General features: G+C 29.3%; 1 pseudogene; it reads left to right on the forward strand.

Annotated features, from left to right (window-relative positions):
* The first annotated feature begins 4437 nt into the window (after positions 1–4437).
* On the forward strand, positions 4438–4556 carry LOC112485100 (annotated as a pseudogene).

Here is a 4556-nt window from a genome sequence, read left to right on the forward strand (position 1 = left end):
GCAAATTACATTTTCTTAAATACCATGTAATCTTATAACTGTATTTAAAAGATCAATAATAGCAGTAAAGACAATAGCAACAAAAATAATGTCATTAATGTCTCAGGAGGGATGACTACACGAAAATTACTAGAAAAAAATTAGAAGTTGTCCAAAATTTCCAAAAGGAGAGCAATCTAGAAAGAGAGATAGACATGTGCAAAGATAAAGAGTGAAAATCAGAAACTGACCACAGCCACACAGTTCACCCATTGCATTGACCTGCATTTAATACTTGTCTGTCTTCACTAACCTGACTTTACCAGTGCAGTGTTTTCAAGAACGAAACATATTCCTGAAATAATATTCCTGAAAACTTTTGCCTAGGAAAATGAAAGTTTAAAATAACTTTTCTATTTTATAAAAACTTTTGAAAAAAAAGCATTTAAATAAATGTCAGACCATTCGACTTTTAAGTAGATAGAATCAAATGACTGATTATTTCCCAAGAGTCTTCCAAACCCTCGCTTCAAAATTTTTGCCTTGCTGGGTCTAACAGTCCTAAATTCTTATATCATAATATTCACCTAATCCTTTTTAAGATCTCACAATGAAAAACTTTATTTAAACAAGATTCCAAAACCTCATAAATGTACTAACTTTGCCCTTCTGTTATGAGATTCTGCTAAGAATCTGTCAAGTTAGTTATCTCCCTTTCCTGGGTAAGAATAAATACAGCTTCACCTTATCATCAGGTTGTCTTGGTGGTATTTTCAAGGGACAAGCATTTGACAGGAGGCAGCAAAGAGCACAAAGTATTTAGAATAGTAGTAATTTGATAGGGCTAAAGTACAATATTTTGAAAGAGAATATCAAGAGATAAACCTGTAGCAATAGGCCAGGATCTGATTCTGAAGGGTTCTGGATGACATTTTAAAGAACCTGGTTATTAGTCTGAAACAAAAGGCTAGTAAACAAGAAGGATGTCTTGGCTTTATTCTTTTAGGTTCTTTTGAAAAGATCTTTTTTGAAGCTAAGAAAAGTATAGTCCATTAGAAACATTAAATTCTTAAAAAAATACAATGATATATTGTGTGATTTGATTGTATGTCATCTAAGAGGATTATAAAGTTTCTATAATAAATAATTTCTGATATGGAAAATAAACATTTTATAATTTTGGCTTATAGAAAATTTAGTATTATACTTTTCTCTCATAAAAACAGCTAGAATAAATTATAATATATTTATTATTTATTTTTAATTTTAAACAATAAAGCATCATATGTGTTAGAGTATTCAGTTCTCTTGAGCCTCTTCAACCTCAGTGGTTTGCTTCTAGCATAAAACCTTTAATGAGAATTACAAATACTTAGCTCTCGAAGAAATCCTACGACACCCATAGGGAGTCTCACAACTATGGTTATCATAAACTTTAGTGTTATAATTCAGAATAATAAAATACTAAAATTGTTGTATCTTTTGAATATTTTTTAGTGCACTTTGAAATATATTCAAAACATTAAGATAATTTGGAGGGACATATTATTCCTAGACCAGTTTTCTTTGGTCATCTGCTTCTGAATTTATTATAAAATATGTAAACGGTTACTTTAGTACTCACGTCAAGTAATCTGACTACTCTTTTAAATAGAGTATATAAAACAAACCATGGGTAAATATATTTCTTCAAAAGTAGAAATTTTCTTTATATATACATACATACATACATACATACATACATACATACATATATATCTCAAGTTGTTAAAAATTTAAAATACTACTGATTTTTTCTTTATGCAAATAAAAGTTAAATATCAATAAGTACAAAGTATTATTGTTAAAATACCATCATTTAATGCTTTAACTCTATCATTTTATAAATGAGAAAATTGAAGCCCAGTTTATTAAGCTGTTATAAAATTGGCATTTGAATCTAAGTAATTCGATACTTATATTAGTCCAATACTAAATATAACTATTTCCATTATTATTATTTAGATTAAAACACAAAAGATATATTAAGCATAAAAAGAAAACAGAAACGTTTTCAACAAAACCTAACCAAATTTTGTATGTTCATTTGTAATATATCCAAAAAGTTTTCTCTTATATTCCAAGTTGAATAGAATGATTGACTAAGTATAATTTATTTAATAATTAATAATAAAGATAGACCTGAAGGACATAAAACAGAGATAGATTTTCTACACAAATATTTTTAATTTTGTATTGAAACCATGCAAAAGTCATTACAAAAATAGGTAATAACACAACATATGTTAACTCTTTTTTAAATACTTTAAAATACCATAAAGAAACAAGGAGATTTGACACTAGAATGTTTATAATGAATGACAAAGAAGTTTAGTGGACCAAGAAATCTTCTTTAATTATCTAAGGATTTCAACACTATTGTTTCCTCACCATTGATTCCTCATTATCTTTCCATTCCCATGAAGCCAGACACGATTCTTTTTCATTTTAGAGTTTTATATAATATTTTCCTCTGGTTATCTGGTTTTCCTTCTTATGTTATATGAAATTAATGTGTAAAATGGAAGTAATTAAAGCTCATTGACTATAAGGTGATATAGGCAACATTTATGTTGGCTCAGGAGATTTGATACAGAAACTGGATTTTCTTTGCTTTAGAACAAAAACTATGCCATGCACAAATTTCCACTGTTACTTAAACCAGCTTTTACCTCCCAAAACATTTGGGAAATTTGCTTAAAATATATAATGAATAACTTTTGTGGAAACTATAATTTATTTGGTCTGAGACTGGGGCCCAAGACTGTGTAGTTTTAACAGTTTTTACAGCTATGGTAATGACATTCTGAAATTTCACTCAAGAAACACTAGTTTATTATTATTCACATCAAGGTGTGGTGTCGTTTAACAAATGTAACTGCATGATATTCTCGGTAGCTCTGAATTGAATTAATGAAGGAACTAACAAGCAAGAAGGTAGATCAGAGAACAAAATTTCTTTGTATCAGTTCTATCATCTTTATGGTTGCGAAGGAGAGAATACATAGACTAAGTTTTTTCTTTAGATTGGAATATCAGACTAAAGATTGACAAAGGAATTTTAGAGAAATTCTGAAATTCTGTCTATTTATTTGTCTATCTATTAATATTTTATTAACTGAATATTACTTCTAATTTGCTGAGAAATATAGGAAGTTCAGAAGGCATATATTTGATAATTGCTATATACTAAACCTTGTAGATAGAAATCATAAGAGCAGCAACATCATGTTCCTTTACCCAAGCATCTTTCTGAGGTGAGAGTTAACAGGTAAGTGTATAATGATCTTTAAAAAAAAAAGCATGTATTTTCAATAGAAAACTATTAATAAAAATATTTGAAAATCAATTATAATGTTTCTAAAATATATGTGATATTTACATTAATCTCCGAAACATAGGATATTTAAAACAAAATAAAACAAACCCAGGGTTTAGAGAGGAATAAAAGAATACATAAATCAGTAGTTAAACATGGTCTTATTTTTTCTGATAATATGATAGGAGTACTAGAAAGGAAAATATGCTGTATTAGATAAGGTTGATTAAATCATGGGAATCCTGTGTAATGTTGTGTATATATGCACACACACACACACACACATACACACACACACAGAGATATACACTGAGTTTTGGGAAATAATTAAAATTTTTACACATTGGCAAAAAAGGGACAGACATTCCAGGCATAAAGAAAAGCATGAATAATTCAAATAGCCTTACCTACTTTAGAGACATAACATGGAAATTCCCTGTAATAAATGATCCAGCTGCTATGCTAGTTTATTTTCATGTACACTTTTGAAAGATTTACTCTTTCTGATAGCCAATGGTATACAAACTAGATAGCCAAGTATGCTATAAAATCCAGTTATTCAACTTTATCCTACTTTAATTCATTTTGAGGTCTTGAGTGCTTTGTTTATACAGGCTAGTTCACATTTTATTGTGTGTCTCATTTTGCCTTTTAAGAGTGCTTTTACTTCTTGCCTGTTAGGCATGTTTAGGGACTTCAAGTTGTTGGGAAAGACAAATTAGCTGTTATTGATTAGGTTTCTTTCCCTTCTAGGAGTTGACAATACTTTGGCTGAAGAAGGGATTGGGGTGAAAGCAAATACATTACTTAATTTAGAAAGGAAACACTTATATAAATGTTGAATAAACTATAATCAATGCAAGAATATGAAAATATCAAGTGTTATAAGGGTAAAGATAAGGATTGAATAAATATCTCCAGCATAATTAAAGAAAATTTTATTTAGCAATTAATTTTATTCAATAATGAAAGCTGGGCAGAGAAAAAAATAATTTGATAAATCTACCCTTTTGAGAGATGTCATTCCAAATTATTCAGTTAATTTGTTTAAATTATGAGCTATATGACTAGATTATAGAATATTATATTGTAAATTCTGAGTCTATGGCCATGCCACCCTGAACGTGCCCAATCTTGTCTGATCTCAGAAGCTAAGCAGGGTCTGGCCTGGTTAGTACTTGGATAGGAGACCACCTAGGAATACCAGGTGCTGTAGGTG

The sequence above is a fragment of the Pteropus alecto genome, unplaced genomic scaffold (assembly GCF_000325575.1).
Source record: "Pteropus alecto unplaced genomic scaffold, ASM32557v1 scaffold95, whole genome shotgun sequence".
Taxonomy (NCBI): Eukaryota; Metazoa; Chordata; class Mammalia; order Chiroptera; family Pteropodidae; genus Pteropus; species Pteropus alecto.